The sequence below is a fragment of the Chaetodon auriga genome, chromosome 22 (assembly GCF_051107435.1).
Source record: "Chaetodon auriga isolate fChaAug3 chromosome 22, fChaAug3.hap1, whole genome shotgun sequence".
In the NCBI taxonomy this organism is placed as follows: domain Eukaryota; kingdom Metazoa; phylum Chordata; class Actinopteri; order Chaetodontiformes; family Chaetodontidae; genus Chaetodon; species Chaetodon auriga.
In genome coordinates this window covers 4,850,775-4,871,733 of record NC_135095.1, presented here as the reverse complement: position 1 = coordinate 4,871,733, position 20,959 = coordinate 4,850,775, and the positions used below count along the sequence as shown (strand labels likewise).

General features: G+C 42.2%; 1 protein-coding gene across 2 annotated transcripts in view; it reads right to left on the bottom strand.

Annotated features, from left to right (window-relative positions):
• Positions 1–13,285, bottom strand: part of nav3 (neuron navigator 3) — a 387,811-nt gene extending 374,526 nt beyond the window's left edge. For both annotated transcript variants that reach the window (XM_076721935.1, XM_076721938.1), the window contains exon 1: positions 13,017–13,285. The gene's annotated coding sequence lies outside the window, so the exon portion shown is untranslated. The remainder of the gene's footprint in view (positions 1–13,016) is intronic.
• Between the last annotated feature and the right edge of the window lie 7,674 nt (positions 13,286–20,959).

Sequence of the window (20,959 nt, the reverse complement as noted above, 5' to 3'; positions counted from 1 at the left end):
CGGCCTCAACAGTACCAAAAAAAAAAAAAAAAAAAAAAAAAAGATTAAACTAAGAGGCAAGTGAGTGATTTCCAAAAACCACTAAAGACAGAACCACAGAGGCCTGCAGAGCCAAGAGGAGCTAAATGACATCAGCAACCAGCAGCATGAAGAGCTTTCCATGTTGCATTTACATTTTTATGTTTACATGGTCTGCATGACTCACAGCATGAGATGGTTCAGCTGCCACCTGATTGCCAGTCACATTCCTCTCCGTTGCATGCAAAAAAATGCCATCACTGAAATATCTAATATTAGGTTCCAGCTACCATGTCTAACCAGTGCTTGCCGTGGCAATGGATTGATCTGTGCATTCAATAACTTCAACCATCCGTGCGGGTGTGTTTGGTCATGCACTGAAAAATACTGGAGACACAGAGAGGAGGAAACCGACTGAAAGAGCGGAGGACATTCAGAGTCTGTAGTTTATATTAGTGGAGTTTGGGTTAGGGTTTTTGATGCATGTACAGTAAAAGCACACACTTCAAAGCTCGAGATAACACAGAAAAGTCTGTGGTGTAATCCATGTCACAGATTCAGCAGAAAGTCTATTAGATGATAACAGCAGTCAACACACTGCTTAGGCTTTTACAGGGCTGTACGTTAACTGTTCTGCACACAGCACTGATGCTGCAGAGGGTGTTAGCGTCTCTGAAAACACACATTTCCCTCCTGAATAATACTTGATAAAGATTCAAGACAGGAAGCACACAAAGAGGACAATATCCAATGTTTAGAGAGCATTAGATGCAAGAAAACACCCTTCAACAGAAATGGGAGCTGGAATGTTTGGGAAACTATCTCTTTGGAGGAAATGTGGAGAGTCTGCAATCCATTGACTTCTATTTCAGAGGTGCCCTCTCTTGGCTAATGTTTGGAGGGAGATATTTGACTTACTGCATAAAATATTTGGTTTTGAACTGCCAAGGGACCCACTGCTGGCCATCCTTGGGGCTACCCCAGAAGCAGTGATGAGCAGGAAAAGATATACTTGCTGCAGACGCTTCTTGCAGTAGCCAAGAAAGCAATAACTGACCCTCCAATCTGCAGCACATGGCAGTCAGTGGTTAAAGGAATTTACAAAATGGAAAAAAGAACTTTTATGCTGTGACAGCGAAATGCACAAATCACAGACCACTGGTCACCTTGGTGAGAGGTGATGGGGGAGGCATGCTTGGGAGGCTTTGGTGTTTCACCAGTTTGAAACCGACTGTTTAAAACAAAGATATGTTTGAAACGACTTGGTGGAAAACATTCTTTGTATTAGAGATGCCCAAAACCGATCCAGATGATCAGGATCAGGGCCGATCCAGGCATATTTTTAATGGTTTGGCGTTGACTGAACAAAAGCAGATCAAAATCCGATCCTTTCTTTACTCTACTGGAACTGCGTTTGTCCACCTCAGCCTGCTGCTGTTCCGCTGCTGCTTTCCTAAATGACAGCCAGCTCTATATGTGAGTGAAGGCTGGTGTGAGAACGTGAAAAATTATTTGGTCGCACCACTCATCAACTCTGTTCTGACACCCAGGTCGACAAAACCCAGGGATTCCCTAAGCGCTGACGCTATTCATCATTATCAAAGCCCTGTGTGCGAAACATTCAGCAGCTTCATTTTTACCCGCCGATGACGCTTTCAGGTCATATCAGCTGTCACTAATTAACACTAATAGCGTGAGTAACTTGATGGCAGGCCAAAAATAACCTTGGCTGTTGTGGATTTGTGTGTTTTCTGCCACCAGTGTCTGTGCCCTGCCAAAGAAAAAGAGTTTGTGTAACTGCACGGAGTGTTTCTGCAGTCACAGCAGCTCCAACGGAGTGATACACCGTCTCTAGCAAATTGCATCATGACAGTTTCTGGAGTCGCATTCTACTCATTAAACTTTCATTTGTATCATATCAATGACTTAAGCTCATAAACTGTGGAGGTTTGAATTAGGACCTGCAGCATTTGGATCAAATAGCTTGTGAAAAAATAAGGTATGCTAAATTTGTAAGGCTACAGCTGTTATTTCAATGTGTCAGATATATTTACCTAAATGCTGGTTAAATGTATAAGTTTTGGACTGGACCAGTATCAGGAGCCAATATTAAAGGGCTTGGATCAGGGACAAAAAACATTATCTGGACATCGCTAGTTTGCATGTTGGCTTTTATACCGATGAAGCAAAACAGATATATTGTAACCTGCTGATTGGTGAGCTTTGGTGATGCTGGGAAGCAGATCTTTCAAAATTTGGATGGAGCCAGATCAGCTGTTTTTTTCCCTGCATCTGGCCTTTATGCTAAGATAAGATGCCTGTGTCTTGGTTGAAGCATCAGATTGAATTTGGTCGTAATCTTCTGATACTAACTATTCTTTCTTTTTGTTTGACCAGTAGCTCAAATTAAATTACACATACAATGATATATTTGAAAGTTTTTGCGTGACTTGTTTCCACACGAATCATAATTCCTACTTCACCAGGATTATACAAAACAGTCATTAAATCTTGATTGCTAGAGGATTGCGATCAGTATTCTTAGATGGAAGATGGTGACACCCTGATTCACCCGAAGCTGCTGAACAAGTCTTACTTTCATTTCCCTCCTGTCAGCAGGGGATAACACTGTATCTAAGAAGCAAGCATCAACCTGATATATTTAACCAGGTCAACAGATACAGAATGTCTAACCAGGTCAGGGTCCTGACAAATAGGACAGTAAAGGGAAGACAGAGACAGAAAAGGAGAAAGTCAGACAGGATTTTATCACCGTTGGAGGTCTGCCCCATTGTTTATTAACTCCCTGACCAAAGATGCATATCAGCAGGCCAGATTTTTAAGTGCTGGCATGCGCCCACTTGGCAGAGGCTTCCTTTACATCACCCGTCTCCCTCACTCTGTTCTGTCTCTGCTGCCGTCAGTTAATGCGCGGTCTTATATGGTGGTTTACAGGCAAACCATGGCATGTTAAGAAACCAGACAGCTCATAATTGCTTCATTATCTATTGTTAGAGGCAATTACAATAAAGGCATCAATCTAAAGATTTTGAGAAGGAAGCAGAGCAAAGTAATGCTCCTGATCTAGGTGAGGTTAGTGGTTCTGTTGCGTTTTGTAACCTAAAAGCTGGAGCACTCACTTCTGAGGCCACAAGTTTATACTAAAGTTTTTGAAAAAATGGTTGTCACATAAGATGCCCTGTAGCGGCCATGCTGGAGGTCCTCAACTCTTGGGTAACAACACCTGACTGCATTCAATCCTATTTATGTCTCAGCTTTCCAATGAATTCAACACAACTGGTGAATTTTCTGTCAGGTTGGTACCATAGTTGTCAGTCAGCTAACATCATTGCTTTGCTGTAAGCACAACAAATGTATTTATCAAAAGCCGGTCTGTGTTCGCTGTTAACATTATTTGCTTTGCTGAAAATCTGCTTTAAGCTCGTTATTAAGCTATGAAACAAAGCATTAATCTCATCTACTTCACTCCTTACAGATGAATCCCACTGCAGTTTAACAGCATTCAATACAAACGTTCCCTCTGATTTACAACATGTGAAAATGAAAAGTTCTGTGGTTCAGCTTGTTTTGAAGAAAAATTCATTAAGAGCCACAAAATTTGACATCTTGGACTTCACAGCTCATTGGCTCTGACAAATTTCCTCAAAGGTTTGGTTCCTCTTCCAACAGCACCAACACAACCGCTGTATCATTACACATTACTACACTGAGCCAGAACAGCAATGGAACAGGATACCATCAATTGATCTCTAGAGTTGGTCTCATTTCTAAGCTGCTATTAGTTATTGTTACTGTACATTACTGGATGATTTGAGTGACAATGAAACTTTGCTGCAAAAGATGACATGTGGTACAAAGACTGTGAATCAAGGGCTTCTGCTGTTCTTGAAAACCATTAAAGCCTACAGTACATCTGACATCCCGTTAATCAAATGGTGCAGACACATTTTTAACTCATCACACACAGATCAATGAGGGGCCACCAGTCCATAAGGCCATGACAGGAAATGCATGGCTATTCCAGCATGATAACCTCAAACCACATCAGGCAGCCAGTGAGCGCGCCTGTATCCAAAATGGTTGCATACGCATCCTGTCAATCCAATCGCTAACAAAGCAGGGGAGCCTAGCTGCAATGAGTGTCTTCTGACGAGCACAGCGTCTGGGACAATAGTTGATGCTGAATGAGTAATTGGATGAGATGCTTTGCTGTGTGACACGTGTGCAAATGTGTGAATGTGTGTGTGTATCAGTCGGAGATTAAAGGGTTTGCGGTGTCATCTAGGCCCAGAGGACATTAGCAGCGACACCACCAAAATGAGAGGGGAAATGATAAACAAACTAGAGTTCATTCTGTATGCATGAGTTGCTGCCCATGGGCCTCAGAAATGCTGCATTTGTGCCATTTTCACTTAACTTTTGAGCAAATACAGCCACATTATCAAAGTGGACGGTTATTTATAGCTTTTGATGACAACAGCAATATAAACTGTTGTGAAACCAATGTCACCAAAACATGTGAATAAAGTTATTGTGATTTTTACAGTGTGGACATTGCTAAGCACAGGTGGTAAGTAAACACAGGCAGTTACTGGATAACTTCAGTGTCATCGTTCAGAATTTGCTATTTTCAAATGCGCTGTACTTCCAAGAAGGTGATCTGACATTTCTTTTAGTTTGAAAATGTTGTGGATGTGTTTGAGGGTATGCACAAACACTCCCCCACACACATGCAAAAGCTAGTGGCAGAGGAAAAGAATGAGTTGCATGGACAGATCATGTTTTCATAACCATATCATTTTTTCTTTTCTGAATTTCAAACAGAATTTGGGACAGATCTGCGGTTGTGTATCGTTGTAGCCAAAGCTCTGGCTTTGGAGCCGCTTCCCACCACACATCTCCCAACAGGAAAACAACACAATGTGACTTTGAACAATCATCTCCATTATTAAAAATGGGGCCTTTGCTGTGTTACATGATGCCACTGCTCCTTGGTCCTGAAGCTTAGGACGTGTAATTCTATATTTTGTAAAAATTTAATTTCCTCCCCCACCTTTATTTCAGGTGTGGTGGTGCACCTCCACCATGAAAGCAGCACAGAAAACCTTGGTGTAGCTGACCACAAAAAAATCTCATCTGCCCTTTGACTTAATATGCATAATGTAGCCTGCCCATACAGTGTCAAACTAAAAATAAGGCCATGTTCACATCAATCCTTGTCCCATGGGTGAAAGTCTACATTTCATCTACCTCTACTTGCGCTGAAAAGTAGCCTTCTTTACTGCAGAATATAAAATATTACAGACTGTGATTGTGTGAGTGCTCGCAGATCAGTGATTTTTCATGTAGCCTCAAGCTGTTCACTTCTTAGCACAGATAAAGAGGTTTGCATCCTCTGGCACCATCACCACAGCTCACGCTTTGAAACATACATCGAAAGATTAACATGTGGCGTTGCTAACCTAAAGTGAACTCACACAACCCCCACCCCCGCCGAAACCTCATGATTCATGTGAGCCACGTTCGGTTTACCCGCAGCTAACCCCAAGTGCTAACCCACCACTGCTTTGATGGTACGATTGATGCCATGCTGATTGTTGTACGAGGAGAAAAAGTGGTTGCCTTCCCTTTGTGTCAGCAACATTCCCTGGCCAGAGCTGTGGCCAAATCTTCCCCAAGACACGCATGCACACATACACCACTACTGGTTATGCAAGTGAAATCACACACACACACACACACACACACACACACACACACACACACAGCTAGTTGAACAGAAGTGAATCCAAACAATAATTTCATATACAAACTTGCATGTACAAACAATACTAAACACAACCCAAAGCCTGAGCTCCAAGGACTCCTCAGGGGCACAGCGAGCATTTAATACTTTCATAATGACATGTTGCATTGTGCAACAGACAAATGCACTGAGAGCTGATTAGCACCTCCCGAAGTCTTCAGGCTTTGCTCCCTTCACATACTGAGAAAGACAGACGGCACGAGGAGGCAACTAGGTTAATGAAACGCGTTGATGGGCCTTTGAACGCCACCAACAACCACGTTAAAGATCCAAATGGAGATGTAATTCTAATTGGGACTGAAGCTCCCGGCTGATGTGTGATAAGAGCCTGTGATGTGGAGTAGATGTGCCAAGAGAGAACAGCGCAGCACGTCATGTTGAAGACATGGGGCTTGCAGAGACAAAAAATGCAAATCAGCCGCCTTTATTTCCTGGAATAGGTGTATAGATGTGTGTTAGAGAGTTAGCAGATAGCGAGACCCTAAGGGAGACACAGCGAACGTGCCGAATTCTACAGTTGGTACATGTTCGGAATAAAAAAAAAATGTTTTAAAAGAAGGAAGATGTAGTCACAAGGGAAAAGTTTGGGTTGTTTAGTATGTGGCTGCAGATGGGATCCCACAAGTATGACTTCTTTATCAGTCCTCTTTACTCCACCAATCATTCCTTTAATTGAGGTGGAGGCTTTGCATGTGAATGCTGCAGGCATCTGGCAAAAGACCATCTTCATCTCCCTGCAGTTAGCATGTAATGTGCCTGCTTCAGCACTTGCCTTTCCACTACAACATCATTAAACCGCCATGCCGTTCATCATTTCTGATTTGCTCCAGCAAAAGCCTGTCCGACGCACATCCAAGTCTCCTTTCTCAGTGTTTAATACACACCCATTTCAATGTCAAACTCCCCTTACAACAAGCAGGGAGATGAATGAGCTTGATGTAAGTAAGAAGCGAGCGTGGATATTACTCCTTAGCCTGCCACATTCAGACTGATTCATGATCAATCCTGTAGCAAATGCCATAAAAATGCAGATTCATGTCATTTGTGTGCTGTACAATGCCGATGTTTCACATTAACATATGAGCTTGAGTCAGGAGAGAAAAAGGTCCATTTAGCCCACTGATACACTTACTACACATAAGAGCAAATAGATGTTGGCTTTATTGTCTCTTCCTAAGCAGCTTCAAGCTCCCAGTCTATTTTCATCTTTTCTCTTAGCCATTCCGCTGTAGCTTGTTCCTGCCACGTCGCTGGCATTTCGGCCATCCAAGTAAAGACCCTGTTGTCAGCCCTGCCAGTCAGAAGGAATGCAACATGCCCGTAGTCAGCACTATTACATCAGCTTCAGTCAGGGCTCAGCTGGTTTGGATCAAAACCACAGTTTGCCAGAGAATGATGGAAGCGTTTAGAGCATTTAATTGACACAGTGACACTTTAAACCCAAACAGAGCTAAGTCTTAAAGTTACTGCTGAGGCTTGAACTAAAACAGCGGCACCATGGCACTGCGGTGGACAAAAAATTGGCACTTGAGAAAAAGTAGTCGGAGAATAAAGAAGGAGCCACTCTCCCTCGCTTCAGCTACTCTTGCGGAGCTGACCGATAGTCGAAAAACATGTTTGCTCGCAACAGCTCCATATTCAGCAGACTGTCAATGTGTGGGATTGTGTGAATCCAAAGTGGGATGTTGCTGGCAAAGAAAATGAGCGCTCTGGCTTTCTACGGACCAGCAAAGGTTAACAGACACACCGGCCGACGGAGGCTGTGGCAGGACTGTGTCAGATGTCAACAAGGCGCTGGTGGAATCGTGGGTTGTTGGGACAATGGTGTGAAAGGTTAGTATCCACAAACAAGCAGATTAGACTACTCTGTATTAATCTCCATCTGAAGCCCTTTACATCAGGCATCCATTCCAGTCCATAGCGTCAAAGCCAGGTCACTTTAAAGGAAATTCAGAGTCCCTCTCAACACATCACTTTCACCATTATCTCCCTACCAAACAGCCCTGATCCAGAACATCAGATACATTCTCTGGGAAGCACGAATATCAGCACAAAATTTCATAGCAATCTATCCAATGGGTGACCAACCAAATGACACTGCATCCCTGGTGACAGTGTCAGAGTAATTTTCTACCATGTTTTTATTTACAAGGTTCATTATGTTCAGCTCGAAGCAATTGTTCCCTCAAAAACCAATCTCGTGCTACTGTACCAGAAACAAACAGCTTATTTCCCTGCAAATGTTACATCTTTGCACTTCTAAAAAAGTTGCTGTGTGTTCTGCTTCAAAGACACTGTTGACCAAAGTTTTCAGGAAATTAGGCCCTGTTGCCTCAAGCACCTTTTTTTTAGAAAATGCTGCCTGTAATATGGAGACAAATGAGCCACTGGCGACACTCTACATTTGTTTTGCAGAACGGATTCAAAGCCTTCACATGTCTCAACACCTGGAACAAATGGCATCTTTAGCATGAGCAGCAATCCTGCCTGTACACGTAGGTTCACCGACTGAATATCCATGAGGAAAAAATGCAATTGTTTCAATATAAAGACATAAAAACTAAAGTAGCGATGACGCTGTCAAAAGTGCCTGAAGAGTCCAGTTTGACTGTTTTTCCCTCCCCTATTCCTTTCCACTGCGGCTTCACCTCCGAGAGGATCAGTTGAAAGTCCTAATATCAAGGAGTCTAAATCTTCATTTTCCACACCAACCTTACAATCTCTCATTGTACTGCACAATTTATCCACAGCTCCCGGCTGCTCGGGGACGCAGTGCCCTATCTGTCATGACAAGTTCATTCAGCATCCTCAAAGAGCAGCTTCACAGGCCATCAGTGTCATGAAGCTCTCTGCCCTGAACACTCACTGGTGACAAATAATCCCCCTCCCACCCTCTCTTTGTGTCTATTCCCTATTCTCTATGTCTGGAGACACAAGGCAGCCTCTGTGCATTGATTACACAGTACAGTAGCTTTTGTCTTCAATTCTGCTTTTTTACAGCAGCCTTTAATTCTGACTCTTCGGTGGTGTCAGAAAAGCTTTGCAGCCAACTCTGTGAGCATTCACAGGCATCGTGCAAACCGACTGTAAAAGGTTAGCCCAGATTCCCTGCGAGTCAGACAGCAATGCACAATCTGGCAGAAGAACGTTCAGCTATTGATTAGTCAGTTTTGAGATAAACTAATTATTAATCCATGAGAGCATCAAATGGTGTCCCTCCAGGTACTACTTAGGGCCCGATTAATCAAACGAGACTCTCCCCTAAAATGACAATAGAGCTAATCGATGCTGATAGGAGAGCATGTCGCTGCTCTCCATCAAGGCCGTTAAACCCTTGTCAGTGGAGGTTTGTCCTAATTTAATCTGACACTTTAAATGAAATATCTTCAGCCGTCATTGATCTCGGTGAAACGCTACCCTCATGATCCAACACAGACATGACCCAAGGGCACAAGAAGAAGTTGTAAAATGAAAGCTGTGACATGAAAGAGAAGGAAAGAAGGGAAATGAGGAGAGTGGAGGGGATAGGAGGGGAGGCAGAAAGTTGTTAACGGCTAACAAAACCATGTGGCGAGGAATCTGCAGAGAGCAAAGAGAGTTAGAAAAGCAGAAAAGAAGAAGAAGAAGAAGACGGATCTAATGAGGAAAAGGAAGAAAAAGGGAGAGCGACAGGACTTGAGATTGACTGGAAGTACAATCAAAGTAGTCTGGAAGGGGCAGACGATGTGGAGAGACAGTGATAATGGAGAGGTAAATGGAGGGACCTAAGCTGGAGATGGGGGTCGAGTCCCTCAGGGTTCACCGCCGCCCCTGTCAGATCCGTGCACCACAGCTGACTGCTCGCAATCAACCTCAATGAACTGTTCAACCCCAGCACATACCTGCTCCACATCTCATCGCCTCAAAACTCATGTGAAGTACCCAGCTACTCATCTTTTAGCGCTGCCACAAATGTGAATGACACCACTTCTCCGTGCATCAGAGAATATATGAAATGAAATCTTTCTATATAACGCAGGTATGATACCCAAGTTCAACAGAACAGAAAAACACTAAAAGCTGCCTAAAGACAAACATTGCTAAAGAACTTTGCATGAATGAAAATCCTTTAAAACTAAGCAGACTTTTGAAGCCAGCTGAGCACTCTGACCTACAGACACAGTTCTGTCAGTACCAAAGAAAGTGTTGAGGTTCAACACCCGGCTCCAGTGCTCGGATAGAAATATCTGAAAGTAACTTGGTGACAGTTGAATCATCGCAAACACAGAGCAGAGAAGAGATAAAATGTCAAAGATTACAAGCTGAAAAGCAGTGCTGTAGAGAAGATGATCTTAGTCAACTCCACATCAACTCAACAAGCAGCTCTGCTGGAGTTCAAAGCCAAGACCACATCCAAAGAGAGCTGAGACAAAGTCAAGACAGAAACCAGAGCAAATAAAATGTGATACAAAACCACGAAAGCCAGCAGAAAGAGCTTGTGCCTTTCTCAACGTAAAAAATGGACGGGGTTTCAGCCAGATCATAAACTAAAAATTCATTAAAAACCAAAATAAAAAGACCAAATAAAAAGAGCACTTTTTATTTGAAATTCAAACTGCTCGAACGTGGGGAAAAACTGAATGTTCCGCCTTGTCTGAATTTTACATTCAGTGTAAGCCGACAGTGTGCATGTGTGCATGTACAGTAAGTTCATGTGCAGGGGGCATTCAGAAAAAGCACTGTCCTGTTCGTCCATTGCACGCCCTATTGCCCAGTAACAGCAAACGAGGCTACTGTCAAAAGGTTTTGTTTTGTTTTCTGACATAAGAGCTAGCAAGCTGAGCTACAGCTAACGGTAACATCAGACTGTCACATCAGTTAGACAGCAGCAGCACTGAAAATTTAACATCAGTTCTCCAGCTTAGTTAAAATGCATTACTGCATTCAAATGGATTCAGACAAATCACAATATTGCCAAGAGCAACATCCAGATTGCAAGAGCAGCAATTTTTTGATAAAGGTAAAATACAGAAATGCCCCAGTGTACAAATCACAAGACTGTTTGATACAGACCATGTTAAAAATAACAGTATTTTTTCAACCTTTCCCATTCCCAAAGAAATTGTGCCACATATCGCAATATCTGTGAAAATGATTGCATTATTCAGTTGTGCAATTTGCTCAAATATGACTTTGCAAAATTGAGAACCATTGTCTAGAACTATCCTTTAAGATGCCTCAGCAAAAAAATAATCGATAAGTCGATCGACAGGAAATTAATCTGCAGCTATTTTGATCATCGCCAAATAGTTCAATCATTTTTCTGACAAAAATGGGAAATATTCTAGTTTCAAATGTGACAGCAGATCAAAAATCAGTAATGCTGAAAGACAACATAGAAAAGGTGGAGACAAAATGTATCTTTAAAAAATGTTTGTAAGCAGAAAAAAGTACTTGAATCATGTCCGAACACACTGGACCCCCAAATACTGTGAAACTCAAAGGAAACAGACCTGACTCGGAGACAACAAAACCCGGTCTTCAGAGCAGCATTCAGCACAGTTAATGACTTCTCTTGGGCTAATCAAAGTGCTTACTTAAGCAGCTTCATTCACCCTACCAGACTGCATCTACCCTCAACACGACTGAAGAGTCCTGGCATGCTATCGTGCCTGCCTACAGGGTTGATAGTGAGCAAGGCTTAGACAAATCTCTCTGGTAGGGTTATTAGTATTCCCTGGGGGTGAAATCCTGAGCCCTCTCAATTCTGCAGACTCTGGCTGAATGAATGAGGGGGTTAACACTATCAGAGGGACCACAGCCAGCTCTGGCCCCACACTGGTCCCGTGGGATGGGACACCAGATGCCGCAGCATCTCACTTGTTACACAATCAAGGAAATAACTGGTGCGCCTGACTTGAGCGTGTAATTCAGTTAAGGGCGATAAAGAAGCCGTTATTATTCTCTAGGATAGTGGGACATGGTGAGGGCGACATGGTGAGGGCGACATTTTCATGCAGCAGAGAAGAAGAAAGAAGATCATGAAAGGAAGCTTCAGAAACATGACCATGGGCAACTCTTCAGAAAATCTGGATTGAAGCTCTTCCAAGATGAAAAAACACTAATTTCCTCAGACTTTTCAGTCAGTTGACAGTTACCTCATGATTTTTATTTTCTCCCAGAGGCATTACCATCTTCCTACAGGCACTTGGATTTGCTATACTCATAAGCATTCCACTTCAAATTTACTGTATGATTACTATGGATTTTTTAGTTTTCATGACATTTTGCTTCATTGGTTTCTTATCAGATGAATCTTTATAGCCTCATACAGATGAAAATCAATCCTGCAAGCCAGTGAATCTATTCAGCCGTCTATCATTAAAAATGTTCCAGGCAGTCATGAGAGCTGCCTGCGAGTGACAATAGAATAGGATGAGCCCTAATCCCCGTCTGTGTCTCATAAAGACAAACCTCAGAAAACAGTTCTCCCCAAGGTAAAATTTCAGTAAATAGTAAAAACCTGTAGGAGCATCCTCAGCCTGGACTGGAGGCATCCTGCAGACGCTGTAGATGGAGCAGAGGGCAGTGTGGTGGAGAGAGCTGGCAGTGCTGTCTGGAGGTCTGCAGCGCCACATGAAGTTTGTCATTGTGAAGGGAGGCAGAAACAAAAAAAACAGGGAAGCAGCCCACACCAGGGTAAAACCCTCTTTGACTCAGTGTGCACCAGCTGTACTTCAATGCATAACAAGTTATTTTAATCATGATTCAACTAGTGTCAATAGAAGGATGCACCTTAGTGGGCAGCATCAAGTGATAAGAATGGGTACAATTCCTGTTTGCCTTATAAGTCTCAGTTAGTCTGCATCTTTACTCAGAGCTGCACTGGTGACTGAGAACAATTTGTGAAGAAGCCTTTAAGCATGGCTTCCGAAGTAACAGTCACTTTCCCGTGCATCACTAAAGCGCCTCGTTCATCTGACAGCACCTTCCAGAAGTGGTTTGTATATTTACACCCAACGTGCAGCCACACTCATTTGCAGCAGGTGCAGTCAATCTGGAACAATCCATACTGTGCGTTTTCTTTTGTTCATTCCCACAAGCCTCTCCGGGCGCTTTCCAAGCCAGCAACAAGGCACTAATTGGCAAAATCCCACGTTTCTCTTTCCAAATTAATGCAAAATTGTCTTACCTGGTGCCCAGCAGCTGAAGAGGGGAGGCTCTCTGTCTTTACCGCAGCTCTTTATTTATACAAGCAGACCTAGGCGGCTTTTTTTTAGAGGAAGCACAGCGTCGGGAAAAGCAGTTTTAGGTCTCCTTTAAGATGTTCCTGGAGAGCAGGGAGGCAGGCTGTCAGCCCGGGTATCTGCGGGAGAAAGAGCTGTGTTCAGGCTGAGAGAAAGCGGCGGCCGCCTGCAGACCTCGGAGCGCCAAGCCCGTCTGAGCGCTCAGCGGGGGAGTGCAGCTGCGCGGCCGGACACCAGGTGGCGGTGTGGCGCACCAAATCCCTCACAGCGGTGAGCCGTGGAGAGGGTGCCCCGTGTGCTGGAGAGGCTGTACCACCAAAAAGACTGCACGAACAATCAGGACAAGAGTCCTGGGAGTGGTTCAAAAGGGTCGCAAGCTCTCCCCTGTTCCCTCCACAATGCATCTTCTCAGGTGTGACCACCGCATCTAATCTCCATGCACATCACATGGCTTGAATGCACACCTAAATTCGTGTGAAAATGTAAAATACATGCTTTAGCGTGTGCATCAAAATGTGGTTAGTGTGTCAACAGTATACAAGCACAGGGGTTGCAATTCTTTAGATTTTCATTGTTTTAATGTGCCTTTGTTTCCTTTTGCTGTTTTAATGCAGTGCGTCATCTTCAGCGCAGCACTTGCCTCTGTTTCAAGGGTGTATACAAATAAACCTACCATGCTTATTTTAGGCCAACAAAATAGGAAATGTATTCCTCCATGCTGTTTTGTGTGGGGGGGCTTTCAAGCAGTATTTAGACTTTCATATTTGGAAATGACATTTACAGAAAGCGCATGGAAAAAAACATGAAAAATCCAAGTTTAAAAAATTGGGACTGGTGAGGGGTGTGCTTGGGGTGGACTCGTGGCATCAGCATTTGTAAAAATCCTGGTGAAACAGAAAAAAAGGCAATCCTGTGCAGCATAAAGGGACGGCAACTTGCATTTCATTGTGAAACTCTGTGCTGTAGAATGACAAATGAACCTTGAAGGTATGTGTTCCATTAATACATTGTTAATACTGGAGCATCAGCGCGTAAATAGCATTTAAGTGTTGCACTTGGTTGATAAAGAGCCGCTTTTAATAACTGTATGTGCTCCAGGGAAGTGGTTTAACCTTTAACGATGCATTCTATTGTACAAGCTTGTGTTTCTTTGGAAAAATTCCACACTGAAAAGAAACTAACAGTCGAATGCATGTTTCTTTCTACTGTAGTGGAGAAGAAGTATTATGATATGAAAATATTAAGTACCTCAACACTGACACAAAACAAATATGAGCAAATAGCGTAAGAAAATCTTTGTGAAAAAATAATAAATGCATAGCAGGGCTTCAGATATGGTCTGAAAATAAAGATGTATTCCAATGTTTAAGTGTTGGTTGGTTGTTCTTGGAAAGCAATGCTAGAGTATTAACTTTATATATGTGGCTTACAGCCAGCAGCCAATCAGCAGTCAGATCGTGCCAATCAGAAGTCTGGACCCACCTGGCTAATGAAATATAATGCAACCTTGGCACAAGCAAACGCTATCACAGAAAGAAACAGCCCTATTACCAGTGATTGACAACAACTTCGCCACTTTTATTTTGTTCTGCAGGGAAAGCACTTTGCCACCAGCCCGTCTGGTCTGAAAGCAAAATTGGCTGGAGGATGTAAAACAGAACACAGTGAAACATTTCAGAGGATTTGTCTAATAGGCTGATTAACAGCAACACTTCCTGATTTTGTTAATAGAAAACGTGATTCAAGCAGCACCAGGTTTCTCTCAAAAAGCATTTGCAAATGATTTGTTGTGACAAAGTGGATGAAAACACACCCTCTGTCACCGTTTTTTACTCATCTGACAGCTATGATCTGGTTTTCCTGCAAAGCCACAATTACTACTATTCTTACTACTCCAGATTTATCGCACATTCTATTTTACCATCAATATTTCCCGGTGAAATGAACACAACAAGTGCTGTTTCAGTTCAGTTATAGTTTATTGTTTCAGTCTTTTTTTCTTGAGGGGATTACAAGCTTGTCTTGATCTCACTCAATCATTCTTCTGCCTTCTCTTCTTCTTGATGTTTTCAGGCTGACCTATTCGCATCATGCTTTCCCAGGAGGGAAAGCAGGGCAGCAACCAAACACTTCCTGCTTTTATGCTCTTGGTGATGTCATCAGCAGTGTCACAGGTTACACCAATGAAGTAAGTAGCAATGTATAGAAGCTGCTGCTGATCAAAGTGTACATATTCATACATATCTGTCGATTCATGGGCCAGCATGTAAAAACAAATAATTACAAGCGAAAGGTTATGCTTTGATGTTTCAGTATATCAGTAGGCCTCCGAGCTGATGGCAGCCATTCTTGACAATGCATGTGTTTCCACCAGAAGTGCCATAACACGTTTGCAGCAGAGAATACACGAGTAGTCTATTTTTGATGGATAAAGCTGCACGCAGCAGCAGGAAGTCAGACACAGGAAAGGCATAGAGAATCCATGAAGTAAAAAAAAAAAGAAAAAAAAAGGGTCCTTATTATGTATAATTGTATCCAAGGCCAAGTTTCAAGCTTTTCATGACCTAGATGAGCAAGAGACAGAGCTGGAAAGCAGGTGTTCCTCACCCAAAACAGTGTGTGAGTAGAACAACTCATTTGAGAACAGTGTTTATTAAATGCAGAGCACAAATTCTAATGAATAATTTCGACTCCTCCTGGGCTTCGTGCGCTGTTGTACACCAGGTCAGTTTTTTTTTTTTAGCTCTGAGAATCATCTGGTGTTTACACATGAGATCAAGACGCTGAGGCGCCCAAATCGCACTGGATAGATACAGAGGTCAAACTCTTATTTTTCAGTGTCTTGCTGCAACACGCAGTGGAAATTCATGGACAAAAAAAGGTACTTAATGCTCCTGTAAAGTGATTACATGAGAGGATAATGCTTCAAAATGACCTATGAATTCACTTCATTCTCATGTACAAGTATATGAAAATCACAGTAGAAATATTCCCTCATAAAATCTAGCAGACGATACAAAAACATCTGCACATGTAAACGATTTAGAAACAGTGTATTAGTATGAACAGTGCAGTATCACCTGATGTGCAGCCTGTCTGTATGCCTAATCTACTAATTAGGTTAAAAATAACTTACTGAATTTAGAGTCTAATTCTAAGAGACTAAGCGAAAAATATCTCTGAAACTGAAATAAGTTTAAGTCAAAACAAAGTCAAACAAAAAGGGAGCAGTGGGCCGCTTTTGTTTTTGAAATTGGTGGTTTCTTTTGAAACTTTTCAAGAGATTTGAATGCAGAATCCCCCTGTGAAATGTGTGCTTTGATACCGCTTTATGTGTACGTCTACTAGTACAAATTGTTCTCTATAAATCACATTGGTAAACACATACACTGTAAATGAATCAGTGAAAATATGAAATTGAAACACTGAGGACAGACAGACTGAAGCCAGTATGTTATTTGATGCATTGTTTCAGTTGCAATGGACAGAGAAGACACATGGGTGCTAACGCTGCTGCTCACCAGGGTCACGTGTCTGATGTACAATCTAACATGGTGTCAACAAAAGCTATTTAAGGAAAACAGTCAAATACTGATTTCATGTTGAATTTTAGGATGGGTCGATATAAAGATCGCCACTCACCAAATAAAGGCTTGTTGGAGGGGCTGTAGGTATAAGACACACTGTGAAAGGGTATGAAGAGCATCCACACTAAGCAATATTCATTTACTGATTTAAATATCAGGGGTTGATGGAAAGGTGGAAGAGCCAATGAGCTGCATGTTTGCTACCAGGAGTGTGTCAGTGTAAACTAACACAGGTTGATAAAAGAGCCCATCTTCATTTTAAGAAAATAATGGAAAAAAAATGAACAGAGACCCTTCTGTAAACTGAAGAGAAACTTTATTTCATTGCTATTAAAAAAGGCAGTTTGATAAGACATTCACAATTTGTTTTGAGTGCATGTGGTTTCCATGGAAACCACCTTGATATATTCAAAGATGTGGACTTCAACAAGATTGGATTTCCTCACAGAGATCACACACAGGCTTCCACAAACACTCACACACACACACACACACACGTCTCTCTCCTCCACACACACCTGCCTGACCTGCTCTCTCGTGTCCTGACTAAATCACACCACTAGAGGGAACAAACCCAACCATTCAACTTATGATACACAAAACATTAAAAAAATACTATTAAAAAAGTACTAATATTTGAATCTTGTCTGCCTTGGCTTTGTGCTGGCCCAATCCCAACAAATGTGACATTAATTAACTGATTAAATATTATTTTGTTATCGCCAATAGTTCTGGACCTCTGACCTTGAATGAAAATCAGATGCGGACCTTTGAGCGATAAGGCTGCTGTGAACTTATGTAAAGGTTAAACACATTGTAGTAATAAGATTTATGTCTGTTATGATGACAAAATGCTATTTTTATCATGCTCTCTTTCTCACATGCTCAGCAAAACACACACGCACACACACACTTCACCTTGGATCGAGCACGGTTACTGTTTTTAAGTGAAGCGTCTCTCGATGGCTGCAGCTAAGGTCCTCTCCTTGTTATAATACCACGGGTCTCATCTGTTTCTTAGGACAAAAGTCTCTGAAGGACAGTCAGGCATTCTCCAAAAAAAGACCATTTAGCATATACAGTATATCTAGACAACCTATATTTAGGTCACCTCTATTCATATTTTGGGTATCTATCATTATATATATATATATATCCTTAGATTGAGGCCATTTATCATATGTATCATTTCAAACACTGCAATATCTCTATTTGTACTGAATTCCTTGATTTGGCTGTAAATTACTCACTGAAGCAGCATATCCTTGTTTTCAGAATTTCACTGGCCATACAAAGTGCCAGTCATCGTTTATACGAAAGAAGAGAACGAGACACCTCCATTCAGCGCCGACTCCTGTTGGCTACGGTTGGCTGTGGACATGACATGGAAGATACTACGTACGAACTGATCGAGTGAGGTGTCAATCAAAAAGTCTACATGCATTTTGAGAACAGCATGACGGCCACATGCTAGTCACAACAAAGAAAATGTGGACAATTAGCACATCTGAGATGATAAAACCGTTTTCTGTGGGTGATTATATTGTTTTGGGCTAAATATTTGATTGGAATGAATCATCTGGACTTTTGCCAATATAACCAGACTGTTCTTGTTAGAGCCGTATGAATTGTTGGATTTATATGAGACTTCATAAGTGAGTTATCTCAAATTTCTAATTGGTTGTTTGTTGGTGGTGCTGATTTAACCTGCTGTTGTATGTGTAGCATGAGTCCAAACTTAAACGCAGTGTCTATTTAGCACTCCAACTCTTAACTCGACCAGTCCTCATTAGTCTCAAAACTTGTTCTGCTCTTTCAAATGCGTCGCTCCACACCAGCACATCTGGACTCATTGACTCATTAGGTCTTACATTCGTCTTGTGCTTGCTCAGTGGTTTGTCATTAACGACCCTGCACAGACGCAGCCTCTCTGTGTGACTTGAGTAGAAAAGACAACTCATTTTTGTGCAACAAATAAACCATAAATACCAGACAAATACCCACAAAACTGACTACATGAAACTCATTGGTACTAATCAGCTGACCCATTCACGACTCAGAAGAAATGTACTGGGGGGGGGGGGGGGGCAAACATGCATGAGCAGTTATAACAGTGAATAATTTACTAATTGTTAAGCTCATTAAGTCTGATCTCTTCTCATATATGACACTCATTAAGATAAATAAAGGCAGTGGTCTGTTATCTGTGTATTCAGTCTGTAGCCCATACGTCACTGTAAAGACTTAGTGCAGTACTTGGTAACAGTATCACATAGTGATCTTCATGTGTAAAGTGAGCCAGCAGAGAGGGCTGAGAACAGTTGGACTGGTTCGGCAGGACTGCATGCTTTCTCTGCGAGGCATGTTAGCTTGGCTCATGGTGGTGTTTGCCGCTCAGCGTGTTCCACTCTTACATTAGGCAAAATTTGTTTCTCATATTGGGCGTTGAATAAACACCATACCTTCCACATGGTCAGGGTTTCGAGCTCCGCTTTGACCCCCATAAAAAAGGGAAATGTACCAGGCTGCTCAACTGTTACTGGAGCACGGAGTGAAAAGGGCTAATTCAGCTCCTCCTGCCTAATTTGCATATTGGCATTCAATCACAATGTTGGCAATCAGATAACCAGAACATTTATTAATACCTCAGGCCAAATGTATAAACGTTTGGACACATTTAGGTGTCCAAATCTGTGTACGAACAAAAGAGGAAACATGCATACGCAGTCGTTTTGTCGGATTTATGAAACCCCATGCACATCTGTCCCCACACGTGCACGAGCCCTCTGACCATGCCCACAATTTACTAGAAATGGCTTCAAACACACCCCAGCCGCTTGGTTTGCATAGAAACTCAATTCAACTCAATTTATATAGCACTTTAAAAACAGCCACAGCTGAAGTGCTGTACATAAATAGACGAAACAATATAAAAACAATAAAATAAGTCAAATAAAACAGGAATAAACACTAAAAATGAATGTTTTATTGTTTTTAAAAACACTCAAAAACAATAAAACAATAAGTAAAAGCAAGCCATAAAACACTAGAAAAAAAACACTAGCAGAGTCTCATGCGGGGTTGAAAGCCAAGGAATAAAAGTGGGTTTTAAGACGAGTTTTGAAAGTGGACAGTGATGGGGCTTGTCTAATGAGCAACAGTAGCTTCGTTTTGATCTCGGCAGCAGATCAGCTGACCTGAGGCACCGAGCAGGAGCATACGGGTGAAGGAGCTCAGAGAGATAAGGCAGGGCGAGACCATGTAAGGATTTAAAAACAAATAAAAGAATCTTAAAATGGACCCTAAAGTGCACAGGCAGCCAGCGGAGGGAGGCCAGGATGGGAGTGATGTGCTCCCTCTTACGCATTCCAGTTAAGAGGCGAGCGGCTGCATTTTGCACCAGCTGGAGGCGTGCGAGGGAGGACTGACAGACTCCAAAATAAAGTGCATTACAGTAATCCAGCCGAGATGTGATAAAGGCATGGATTACTGTTTCAAAGTGCTGTTGTGCAAGAAAAGGCTTCTCCTTTGCCAGCTGCCTAGAAAGAGCCTGCGTTTAGTTTAGTTTTGCTGAGAAATGGCAGAAGCATCTAAGAAGCAGATGAAGAAGTGCATTTTTAACAGTTCTAAACTTGAAACAATGGTTGATCAAATTGACAGAAGAAAACATCAAGCACTCTAAAGCCTTCCAGTGCTTACCAGCAAAGTCAAACGAGCTGAATGGCTTGAAGCAGTGACCAGCACCCGGAGGAGGTAAAAAAAAATATATATAAAGATCATGCATTTATTTAATTATACAAAGATCACAGCGTCATATTAATCAGACTCAAAAGACTATGTCTACAGTGCGTATGTTGTGAAAGCTGTGTAACAGAACGCACTCACTTCTCAACGCTCCTGGACTTTCAGACATACAGAAACCTGCATGGAAAGTGGCTTAAGTACACTTTTCATGTGTACGCATGGTTTACACATGTGGCCCCAGCTGTAAATGCAAACATCAGCGATCAGATGGCATCAATCAGGTAACCTCTGCCATATCTCCATCAAGTAAGCTCAAGCTCACACTACCGCACGACTTGATCAATACAAGAGCTGAGCTGCTGAAAAGCTACTTGACTCAGAAAACAGCAACACTACCACCATACCACTGACAAATGTAGTAACACTGCTACGTGTAGCATCACTGCTGCCCAAAACAGCGATAAAAAAATGGTGAGATGTTTTTATGATCTGGGTCTGGGAATTGCTCGTTTAACAAGATGTTTCAAATGCATCGTGTGACTGTTAAGGTGGGGCAG